General features: G+C 38.4%; 1 protein-coding gene across 15 annotated transcripts in view; it reads right to left on the bottom strand.

Moving 5' to 3' along the window:
* The window catches only part of LOC125779099 (glutamate receptor ionotropic, kainate 2), a 2,985,835-nt gene that overhangs the window by 1,161,111 nt on the left and 1,811,318 nt on the right, over positions 1–13,406 (bottom strand). The window lies entirely within an intron of this gene.

Raw genomic sequence — 13,406 nt, 5'->3', positions numbered from 1 at the left:
CAAGACGTTGCGCCCGGGGCGACGGCCGCCTTCGTAATGAACAAAAGTGTAAGCATATTATATTTTCGCTAAGACCAAAAGATGTTCGGCAGTAAAAATAAACATTATTTAGTACCCTAAGTGGACGAAGTAACATATCTTGGTATTCACCTAGACCATTCTGGTCACATGGAGAAAACATGTGTCCACTAATAACTTGTTTGAAGATACCAGCTGCAAATTTAAATTGGCTTTTAAATAAACACCCTGAACTTAGCCTAGACAACAAAGTGCTTTTATACATTGCGACCATAAAACCGATATGGATGTATTGCATTCAACTGTGAGGTACGTACCACCTGTGCAACTAATATTGATATAAAAGTTCCAATCGAAAATGCTTAAAACAATTACAGTACATGCGTAATGGAAATATCAATAAAGATCTCGGTATTCCTATGGTAAAGAAAGAAGTAGAGGACAGCAGAATGAAATATTTATGTAAACTCCAAGATTGTCCAAACCTGTTGCTAATGCTTTGGTACATTCCGGCGATCAAACACGCCTGAAAAGAAGAGATATGACTGAGTACTGAAGAGCAACGTACGCTAAAATAGCTCAATAATGTCCTTGAGCTTTTCTAGTCTTTAAATAGATTTAAGATTTTATTTCTTATTGTTAGGCTTTAAGAAAAGCAGATCCAATAAATAAAGAAATGTTGAAAAAAAAACTTTTATTCAACTATGGAAATGGAAGATTTCAAAATGACAACAACGCTTTATGAAAAAGCAAAGCACTCATACCGATTTTGGGGATACGTTAACAGCAAAAGATCCATTTATGTACCTTACTCAGAAGACCCTAGGAGAAGTAAGAGAGGTAATTCAAAACGTGTCCCTAACAAATTATGATTTGATTGTGTTCATTTAGTGAACCAATATGAAAATAAGATCATTTTTAACCTACCCCGAGTAACTCAAGAAGCAGGTTGTAACGGTTGATAACGTTTTAACTAATTTAACCAACCTTGAAATTGACAGCTGAGACCTGATATTGATATATCTTTGTAGTTCAAAACTACCTAAGCACTTTAGAATCCTTTGAACATTCCCTATCAAATAACTCGAACTTACCGACGTGGTAAAATTTTTACAGTTTTTTAACCCACAAATTCAAAACCCTCGAAATCAATAGCAAGATTACCCCCATTCCACACCGCTACAGTTAAAAGAGCAGACGGAAAAAATTATAACAGTTTTTATGCAAACGTACCTGAAAGGCCAACTGTTGGACCCTCAAGTACCCTAAAAAATAATAACTTCAACTTGAAGGAAATGAGGTCCGATGATACCGTCATATGGATGATATATATGAGAGACACGTATCTCCACCATAAAAAATATGGTTATTTCTATAACTGTTTGGCCATATCGCATTGCTATAATATTTGTATGCAAATTATCGTTTCGTAAATGTCACAAAATGTCTGATACACAGAGAATCCAGCTTTCGACCTGAATCCACACCGGAATACAAAAGTTACTGGTTCGAACCCTGATAACGCTTCAAGTATCGCATTAGCCACCCAAAGCACAAATACAAATCGGCAAACCTCAAAACCCACCCAACCCAATGGTTTAGGTAGAACGTAATGGCCAACGATATTCCGCGAGAGCCCTTATTGAATCGGGATCGGAAGCCACACTTATATCTCGAAGACTTCAAAAAAGTTTGGATATACCCACCCACTCTGTATTAGCCCAAATGACTAGATTGAATAGTACAGTTTCTGCAACACCAACGAGTGTTTGTGAAATCATACTTTGCTCACCCTTAAACACGAATTACATATATGCTATCAGCACAAGCATTTGTACTGAATAACCTAACTGATAACCCTCATACGCGATAGATCCAAAGCAAGGTTTTAAAAACCTTGGATTCACTTTAGCAGAGACCCAACTCTACAAATCCAGACCCGTTTTTATACTCATCGGTAGTGATATCAACCCAAGTATTATACTCGGTGGAGTAAAAAGTAACATACTAGGTTCACTATTAGTATAAGCGAGCCTTACTCAAAGGATCCGAGGTAAAGATAGAATATGACAAAGCAATTATGGAATATTTGGAACTCGGACAAATGAAGAACTTAGAATATGATCATTCTGTTAGAGCGATCTAATACCATTTACGGCACCATGTAGTCTTTTGACCCGACCGTAAAACCACGAAATTACATGTGTACAAGAAACTCACCCACTAGCAGCCAAAATACTTCGCCAGAAAATATATGACTTAGCTAGATCCCATGACCTAATCACGGAAAATTCAGCACGCTATGAACTATTTCTGCTCTGAAGTTCCCAGGATACGCACTGCGAAAATGGGCCTCCAATCACCCACACATTCTGAAAGGCCTTCTAGAGGATCATCTCTAAGACACCGAATCACTCAACCTTCCTGAACACGAAAACACGAAACTCCTGGGCATTTCATAGAATTCAATAAAGGATTAATTTTTCTTCCTCGTCAATCCAATGGAGAAAAAACCCGCCCACACCAAATGTGAAGTTTCATTAATCATGACGAAATAATAATGCAACAAATATGGCTAGATAAATCTGACGGGAATGAAAGCCTAAAGCCACTGAGCCTTCACAGATGGAACAGTATCGTCAAGGAGTGAAATACCCATATGGACCCATTTTTCCCCCCAACCCATTATGGAATTCCCCTGCTTCTCTGGTGCTTCAGAAAAAGCATTTGCCGCAACATTCTATTTTAAGTCTTAGTTAGATATAAAATATGGACAACTTTCTTAGTGACAAAAACTAGAGTTGCTCCCATTAAAACCGTAGCCCTACCCACATTGGAACTCTGCGGACGGTCCTCCTAGCTAACATTGTTGACTCTACTCTACCTCAACTACACCTTACTCAATATAGAAGTTTCTTTTGGACTGACCACCACAATTATCGCTTTGTTTAACAAACCACCATGTTCATGGACTACTTTCGTTTCTCAATGAATCACTGCAATCACCGATAAAGTGGGAAAGTCAAGACAATTCCTCAGACTTGGTAGCCGAGGATGTACCTCCAAAGAACTATGGTGGCACGGACACCAATGGTTACAACAACAAACAACACGAATGAAGTTAGTTATTTAAAGTTCATTATTGACTTTAAATCCGTTAAATGAACTTAAAGGAATTATACGAAGTGACGGAAGATTAACCAATCCCGCAGTACTATCATATAATGCGCGTCACCCTATCTTACTACCTTATAGTAATCGTATATCAAATTTACCAACAATTCACCCATTTAACAACATTACACGGCAGTTTAGTTCTCTTACAAATATAATTCTGGATATCCAAAGCAAAGAACTATCCTAACCAGGACATTTGCTGCCACTGGTATAGCCTTTGCTGGACCCTATGACATCAAAAACTACACTGGGAGAGCATGTATGTATAATCATCGAAGGACATATAAGTGCATTTGTATTATTTTCAACTAAGGCAATACATCTCGAACCCGTTAGCGATCTCACTATGCAAGCTTTTCTAGCAGCATTCACCCATTTCTTCTCAAGGCGTGGATGTCCCGTCAATCTTTATTCAGACAACGGAACAAACTTTATAAGTGCTTCACAGTTACTAAATAAAGATCAGAGAGAATTCGTACAGACACTTCGAGCTCAAGCTACATCTCTCCATAATCATCAAAATATCTCATGGCACTAACCCACCAGGATATGTGTGGATTATAGGAAGAAGGCGTAAAAAGTCCAATAGTATATTTAAAAAAGATCGCAAATCTACAGAAATTCACCATTGAAGAATTTGCCACCTCATTAACCCGTATCGAAAGTTGTTTAAACTCTCGGCCAATAAGCCCTATAAGCGAGAACTCAACAAACTTGAAACCTTGAACTCCAGGACACTTCCTTTTACGTACCGTACTAGTTACTGCCGAACCTAATATAGAGGACGCGAACAGATGGCAGAAATTAAAAATACTTTGCCAGCACTTTTGTAAGAGATGAAAGAAAGAGTAAGGTACCTTAATAATCCCTCACAGGTTCCAATACACAGCAACCATCCACGACAGCCTTACCCCATGGTACTCAAAAGTACAATGGATCAAATCAATACGCTGATCAGCGCCCTGAAAATACCAAGTATTTTCAGAACCAATTGGCAGTGTGGAATGGACACACTATCCACTTTGGTAGGGTTCGAAGCTCATCTAAAACCTCTGCCGTACTTTGGGTCCGGCATCCGGTTGCAATACAACTCCACATTGAGTGATCAAAACACTCTTTTCGCATTTGGGTATAAACCACAACAACCACGATACTCCCCGAGGGGCCATGCAGCATGAACAGGTTGGAGCGAACTCCAAGGGCTCCTGCTTCGCGTGGTACCTGAATTAAGTCTCCGGTCAGACCTCACAACGCCCCTTACTTAAGTTACCAAACTGAATTTTCCAGTGCGCTCATCAATGCTTGCCAATCGCGCGCTCTGCGATGCCGCAATATACTGGGCAGACAGCGGACATCATAAGATGTGGCGCCGGCTTACCATTAAAGTGGCAATTGCGACCGACCTTCGCAAACTTGGTGTTTTTGACCACCTTGTCCCTTTCCTTGATGGAGGTGGTCCGGATGACCACACCGCCCCCTTTAATTGGCTTCAGTGCGTGCACAGGCACGCCAAACTTCCTTCACAACTTTCTTGACCACATCTTTGGATGAGGTGGCAGTAGCCTTGCTTCTGACCACAACAGACCAGGTCTCCACTGGTTTAGACACCTTTGGCGCTACTGCCTCCAGCACTGGTGCCGGTGGGGCAGGCGCCGTAGTCACAGGAGCCTCCATATTTCTGGTCTGATCCTCTTTTCCGTCCTTTACCTCCTTTATTTTTCTCCTTCCTTCCGCTGTCCGTTGTCTCCCTTACTTTTTCGGATTTGCCCAAGCGCGCCTTCCTACGCGGTAGGAGCTTTCGGGGCTGGCTCGCTCTATCATCATCGGATGACTCCACAGCGACCACCATGAACCGTGAACCATCGCTCCTCCCGAGGAACTCTGCTCCTCTTTTACGTGCTGCAGACATCTCTGGCACGCTCAGTACCAAAACAAAGTTCGTGTACCTGCACAACGAAAAGTTTTCTATCTGCTCACTTTTGGGAAATGCCCAATACGCACTTGGTATTTTATTTTAAAATTCCCACAGGCAATCACGTCCCGCGCACACTTTTTGGGAAAATTCCACACTGTACTTGTGTCTATTTTTCGAACAATATTTGGGAAAATCTCACACTGCACTCGCGTCTGTCGTTTATTGTTTGCACAAAATTTGGGAAAATCCCATACTGTTTTCGCGTCTACTTTTCGGGATGTATTTGGGAAAATCCCACACTGCACTCGCTTTTGTTCGTACAAAATTTGTGAAAACCCACACTAAATTTGCGTCTATTGTTTGTCGCACATAATCTGTGAAAATCCCACACTAATCCACTTTTTCTTGGGAACTACTCAAGGTATGTTGTCCCGCACTATATTTGCGTCTATTGATCGCACACTGTCAACAAACAACGCACCGTCAACTGAATCGTCCACGCACACGTCCGTCCGCTTCGGCTGTTCACAAGCAACTAAGGTCGCACAAGACAGTAGGATACACATGTTGAAATCGATGTTCCATTTGTCATGGGAAACATCGTTCATCCCTACATGGACATCCGAGGCTTTACCCAGCCAACAATGTAAGTGATGGTGATGAGAAATCAAAATCTCAACTACTTGAGATAAAGGCCCTCATACCATCCTTGCTGGCTAAGCAGACCCTCATACCCACAATGATGATCCGTTTGAAAAGCGATGCAATAGGACATTAAGTTCGAGCAATTTTAAACCTTAACCTTGAACTTACCAATATAACGGTCGAACTCCAAAAAAAATTGAAATTGCTAATCACGTATCTCAAAACTTATCGTATGTGTAGCATAAAAATTAGCTAAAATAATGAAAATAAGTTTTGTTTGGAATACAGAGAGTCTTAAGTGACGATGCCCAAACGCCTTTTGAACACTTAGTCCTCGCTGACTCTCAATTCCAGACTGAAGCCTGACTGGTACTTTACAACCATCTAATTTTACCAATTCCTAAGTACCCTAACTCATTTCAAAACGTTCAATTAATATATGTTACTCTACTAATACACAATTATTTCACAGTTTCTCCAAGGTGGACGAGATGTTTAATACAACAAATATTCCTTTGCATTACTCCCACAAATTACATAACGTAATGAAGGTGCAGTGCAGAGAAGTATCAACCGCCTCAACTTCGCTCAACACATACGAAACAGGAGAAAAGAAGCAGTACTTTTTCCCGCGTTAGTAAGACATTTTATAGTTACAATGTAATAAAACAAATACTACTTCACCATAAAAATCAGTATAAAAAAAATAAATATTACCTCAAGCTATAACATAAAATAATATGTATACAGGTACAACACAAGAATCCACACAAAATTTAGCATTGATACTCCACAGCGAAGAAATTAACGCTCGCTCAAGGATATCATTTATCGTGATAACAATATAATCTTCTTCTTCTTAATTGGCGAAGACACAGCTTACGCGATTATAGCCGAGTTAACAACCGCGCGCCAGTCGTTTCTTCTTTTCGCTACATGGCGCCAATTGGATATTCCAAGCGAAGCCAGGTCCTTCCAACGGAGTGGAGGTCTTCCTCTTCCTCTGCTTCACCCGGCGGGTACTGCGTCGAATACTTTCAGAGCTGGAGTGTCTTCGCCCATCCGGACAACATGACCTAGCCAGCGTAGCCGTCGTCTTTTAATTCGCTGAACTACGAGTATGTGAATGTCGTCGTATATCTCGTACAGTTCATCGTTCCATCGAATGCGATATTCGCCGTGGCCAAAGGACCATAAATCTTTCGCAGTACTTTTCTCTCGAAAACTCGCAACGTCGACTCATCGATTGTTGACATCGTCCAAGCCTCTGCACCAATTAGCAGGGCGGGAATTATGAGTGACTTATAGAGTTTGGTTTTTGTTTGTCGAGAGAGGACTTTGCTTCTGAATTGCCTACTTAGTTTGAAGGAGCACCTGTTGGCAAGAGTTATCCTGCGTTGGATTTCTAGGCTGACATTGTTGGTGGTGTTTACGCTGGTTCCAAGATAGACGAAATTATCTACGACTTCAAAGTTATGACTGTCAGCAGTGACGTGAGTGCCAAGTCGCGAGTGCGACGACTGTTTGTTTGATGACAGGAGATATTTCGTCTTGCCCTCGTTCACTGCCAGATCCATTTCTTTTGCTTCCTTGTCCAGTCTGGAGAAAGCAGAACTAACGGCGCGGGTGTTGAGGCCGATGATATCAATATCTTAAGAATACAAAAAAATAAAATAAAATAAAAAAAAAAATGTTTGTGATAATTTGATTAATTGCGGCGTGGTGGCGTGGCAGGGGTTGAAAATAAGGGTGCGCCCTTCCTGAGACGATTCCAACACTTTGGAGGATCCGAAGAAAAAAAATTCTTTAATCAGTACGAATGCCGCTATCGTATGAACTAGGATAAATAATAAAAAAAATTTCAGTAAATGGCAACTGTTTGAATTTTTTGCCCGTTTTTTTGCAAAGATCAAAATTTTTTAAAAATAGTAAAAATCAAAATTTTTTAATAATCCTAGTTCCGACCATAGAGAGATATATAAAGAAGGTCCACACCAAATTTCAAGTTAATCGCTTTATTAGAACTTGAGAAATCATGTCAGAAGTGTTGAAAATAGTATACGATATTCGCTAACTAAAATGGCTATAACTTTGAAAATAATTTGAGTTTTGAAAAATTCTTTTAGGGAGATATTTTTTAATATCAAACTATCGAAATATGAATAAAAAATTCGATTTTTTCAAATTTCTAGACTAGAATACCCCCTTAAGATAGAATTGTATAATATATAGAAAATTATATGTGTGACACAAGTACATTAATACATAAATATTCACATGTAAACAATAAATGAAATAAAAACAAATTACAGTCCACTAAATGTCAAATGAAATAGTAAGCAATAAAATTATAATATGAAACTTGCTCATAAAAATGTGAAAATCATTGCCTATTAAATAAATCTCATAAACTAGTACATACATAAAACTAATCCAAATATACAAACAGACAAGCAGCAACTGATAACAGAGTATCTATGGGGTGTACGACGTACACTGTACGTACTCGTATGTGTATAAGTGCGTTAGATGCATTAAGTCACACAGTGCTTCTAAACAGTTTTAAAATATCAATGCGTTGGTATCTGAAGTATACAATAAAAATAGAATACTTATTTACATATATATATGTACACTAAGCTCAAACACATACACATACCTACATATGTTCATATTATAGTTAAGAGATTAGAATTAAGAAATGTATCGAGGAAAGAAATTTTTATAAAGAAGATCAGAATCAAACGTGAACTCTCACAGTAAAGAAGCATTTTGAAGAGTGTTTTCTGCACTTACACAAAAAGAACCACGGGTTTAATTGTAAAAGCAAATCCCGAAATCCACAATTCTAAAAATTGCCAAGATTTGCCATATTGCTCAAAGGCACAGAAAGCTCAAACGCTGCACAGCGAAACACAAAGTGGACTAGTTACGGAATCAATTACCACCATGACCTCTCAAGTTGAGAAACAATCAAATCAATACCTTAATTCGCAATTAAGGAAATTTCAAAAGTTAAGGAAATTTCCCCCTATAACAAACAAAACCCTAGATCAGTGTTTCCCAAAGTGGGCGATAACGCCCCCTTGTGGGCGCTGCAGGTGTCAAGGGGGGCGGTAAGAGACCCAGAAAGAAAATGGGAGCGTTGTGTAGAGGCTTGGGGGGTTATTTGTAATTTTATTTAGCTAGGAGGCCTCTAGACAACGACTACATGAGCTCTCGACTCACAACAACAACTTGTGAACATCAACTAATATGAATTAAAAGATTGCTCAAACTCGGTTCTATATTTCTCTCCGTGTAGTTCATATATGTAACTATATAAATTCGGATTCATTGAAAATCCCACAAACCCATCCTCGCCTTTGTGTCTTCTATGTCTAAAAACATTTTCGAATGAAGCAATGAAGCCTTCAAGACTGCAAAATCATTTGAATAAAATGCATCCAGATAAGAGAGACAAGAATGTAGGATATTTTCAAGACCTAGAGAAGAAGCATAATACTTAGCCAAGTGTAGCAAAACTATTTTTGGCGGCTGCTAAGCATGATGACGACGGACTTCAAGCTTCGTACAATATCTCTGCTAATTGCTCAAAAAGGCAAACCACATAACATTGCCAGCAATAATTGAAGTAATAACTACCGTGCTTCATAACTCGGCCGCAGATATTATCCGAAAAATTCCTTTTAGTCGATGAGTCCACTTTACCAACTAATGGAGCATTGTTGTTGTCTTACGTGAGGTTTATTAAAGATGAGAAAATATGTGAAGAACTATTATTTTCTAGAAATTTAGACACCGATACAAAAGGCGAAACCATGTTCAATATATTGGAAAAGTTTTGCGATGAGAAAGAGATTCCTTTGAAAAATATTATTTCAATTGCTACGGATGGCGCTCCGGCTATGATAGGGTGTCACAAAGGCTTAATAGCGCACTTAAAAAATAAAATTCCAGATGTCCTTGGTGTACATTGCGTTATTCATACTTAACTTAAGTGAAAAACTATTTCAATCAATGCAATATGTCATCAAAGCAGTCAATAAAATCCACAACAGCTCTTTGAATGATAGATTATTTCATCAGCTTTCTGTTACTAATGACGAGGATTTCAATCGTTTGTTGTTTCACACTGAAGTTCGTTGGCTATCAAGAGGCAATTGTCTGACTCGATTCTACAACCTGTTTGACTCTGTTATAGAGTTCTTGGAAACTAAAGATACAGAATTTCAAGACAAGCTCATAACATCAAAGAATTATATAGCTTACATGACAGACCTGTATAAATTGTTCAACGACATGAATCTCCAACTGCAAGGCGATAAACCAAATTTAATTAAAACAAAAAACGTCGTTGCTGCTTTCGCAGCCAAACTGCTTCCACACAAAAAGAATCTGGGCAGACGTGAGTTTCACAATTTTCCGAATTTATCAGTATCATGCAGTAACGACGAATTCTTTGCCTACACATTGACTTCACCGAACTATACCAGGACATTTTGAACTTGGAAATACCAGACTGAGTGTTGGATCCGTTTTCAAATGTCAACACAGCAATGTCACCTCAGCTGGAAGAAGAACTTATAGAATTGACAACAAACGAGGAAATAAAAATCAAGTTCAAAAATGGTTACCAAAAATTTTGGCTACAAAAACCGATCTCGCAATTGTACCCTGGATTGTGATCAATCGTTCAACGATTCTTGATAGCATTCCCATCGTCATATTTGTGTGAACGTGGACTTAGTGCTGTGACAACACTGCTTACTAAAAATAGAAATCGTTTGCTTGTTACCGAACGTGGCGACTTGCGACTGTTCTTGAGTAAATTGGAACTTGATATTAACAAACTTATTAAACAGCATCAGATTCATGCTTCACATTAGTTTTTATATATGGATCGATTATTTTAGTTTTATTTTTAATAAAAGATTCTCTGTTTAAATACTATAAAGTTCTGTTTCAATAATCATTCTTATGGGCAGGTGGAACCCGTAAGAGTTAACTTGAGACCTAAGCGCCGTTGTATGGTACCTGCGTGCTCAGGTTTCAAGTTGCTCGTTTTAGTAAAAGTTTCGTTTAGAATTCTCCGTTAATCTATACATATAAAAGAAAGTTGTTGTTAGTTACACCATTTATAACTCAAGAACGGCTGAACCGATTTGGCTGAAAATTGGTAGGGCGGTAGCTTAGAACCAGGGTAAGGACATAGGATACTTTTCGTCTCTTTATGCCAAAATTTAATACAACTCATAAATACAAAAAATTATATTTCAAATCATAAGCGTTTATTCAAGATTCATGTTTTTTAGGAATCATTTGAATATATGCGTATAATTTTAAACAGATTCTTCCTCAAAAATAATGCAATTACTAAGTATGTATTTGGAATAGTAGAAAAGAAGTGCAACCAAATATGCAGTGAAATAGATTATAACTGGCTCAGTAATTAGTCATTGGGTGATTTTTTAGGAGCTTGATAACTTTAAAAAAAAAAAAAACGCATAAAATTTGCAAAATATCATCGGTTCTTTATTTGAAACGTTAGATTGGTTCATGACATTTACTTTTTGAAGATAATTTCATTTAAATGTTGACCGCGGCTGCGTCTTAGGTGGTCCATTCGGAAAGTCCAATTTTGGGCAACTTTTTCGAGCATTTCGGCCGGAATAGCCCGAATTTCTTCGGAAATGTTGTCTTCCAAAGCTGGAATAGTTGCTGCCTTATTTCTGTAGACTTTAGACTTGACGTAGCCCCACAAAAAATAGTCTAAAGGCGTTAAATCGCATGATCTTGGTGGCCAACTTACGGGTCCATTTCTTGAGATGAATTGTTGTCCGAAGTTTTCCCTCAAAATGGCCATAGAATCGCGAGCTGTGTGGCATGTAGCGCCATCTTGTTGAAACCACATATCAACCAAGTTCAGTTCTTCCATTTTTGGCAACAAAAAGTTTGTTAGCATCGAACGATAGCGATCGCCATTCACCGTAACGTTGCGTCCAACAGCATCTTTGAAAAAATACGGTCCAATGATTCCACCAGCGTACAAACCACACCAAACAGTGCATTTTTCGGGATGCATGGGCAGTTCTTGAACGGCTTCTGGTTGCTCTTCACCCCAAATGCGGCAATTTTGCTTATTTACGTAGCCATTCAACCAGAAATGAGCCTCATCGCTGAACAAAATTTGTCGATAAAACACATTTCGAACCGAACACTGATTTTGGTAATAAAATTCAATGATTTGCAAGCGTTGCTCGTTAGTAAGTCTATTCATGATGAAATGTCAAAGCATACTGAGCATCTTTCTCTTTGACACCATGTCTGAAATCCCACGTGATCTGTCAAATACTAATGCATGAAAATCCTAACCTCAAAAAAATCACCCGTTATTATACCACGTGCATCCCAAAATACTGATGTCATAACCTTTTCAGCCGCCTTTTTCGTCTTTCCACGCCTGAGAACCGGTCCATCGTGTTCAGTCCACTAGAATGACTGTCGATTGGACTCCAGTGGGAAATGATGGAGCTATGTTTCTACCACCGACGCGAAAATTCGGCTTTATTCTGATTAGAGAGCACTCAAACACTTTTCAGAATCAGTTATTCGTTTTTTTTGTTGGATTATGAACTTGCGAGGCGCCCACTTTGCACAGAGCTTTCGCCTCTTTAAGCTTAGCAAATATATTTTCATCGGTGGATTTCCCTGAGCCCAAATTCAACAGTATTTTCCATCAAAACGCAATGATGTATTAACACACGAAATGCTCTATGATCCATTTTTTTTTTATAAATTAACACAAGTTGCTTCACAGAAATGCTATATCTCATTAACTAATAATTGTAATCCAACTAATAAGAATCATATAGTTGGTAGTAGTAGTATTATCTATGTATCAGCCACAGTGAAGCGTGGACGGGTCCTCTAGTATACATATATAGGTCACAATAATTAATGTGAAGTTATAGTGGTTTTTAAGTAGGTGAAAAAATGAGGGCGCTAAAAAAATATTTATTCTCAAAGTGGGCGGTAGACAAAATAAGTTTGGGAACCACTGCCCTAGATGATCAGTAATGTGAAGACTTCTCTAAAGCAACAAATACTCGATCAAATAATTGGCTAGAGCCAAAATTTTCTAATACTTCACAAATTGGTTTAAAAAAACAAAGTTCAATAATGAAAAAAAAAAGGTGCGTGGAGTCCCTACGCGCGGATGAAGTTATACTTCTTAGTGATATTCAGAAATGCATATCATTTTGTATGAAAGAAAACTAGAAAACTTAAATTCACATTTTATAAATTTATTATGCACATAAAATGAAGAATAAAGCAAAGTCTAAATGAATGAATTTTGACTCAGAAAGTAGTTCCGTCTCTTCGTTGCGGAAGAGAATATGCAGCGTAATCATCTCTCTTTTGTTCTTCGCCAATTTGGCTGCCGGATTGACTTGTGAAGATCAATTTTTTGTTGGTGACATATTCATATGTGTACGCATATGTATGTTTGTATGCTTGTGATTTATTTGTTCGGCAATGTATGCAAATATATGTACATATAAGTATATATGAATGTATGAACATGCAAGTCAATGCGCGCACATGCGTATACATACACTCATATGAGCATGTGCAGATACACAAGATA

The sequence above is a fragment of the Bactrocera dorsalis genome, chromosome 6, assembly GCF_023373825.1.
Source record: "Bactrocera dorsalis isolate Fly_Bdor chromosome 6, ASM2337382v1, whole genome shotgun sequence".
Lineage (NCBI taxonomy): Eukaryota > Metazoa > Arthropoda > Insecta > Diptera > Tephritidae > Bactrocera > Bactrocera dorsalis.
This window is presented reverse-complemented; position numbering and strand designations above follow the sequence as displayed.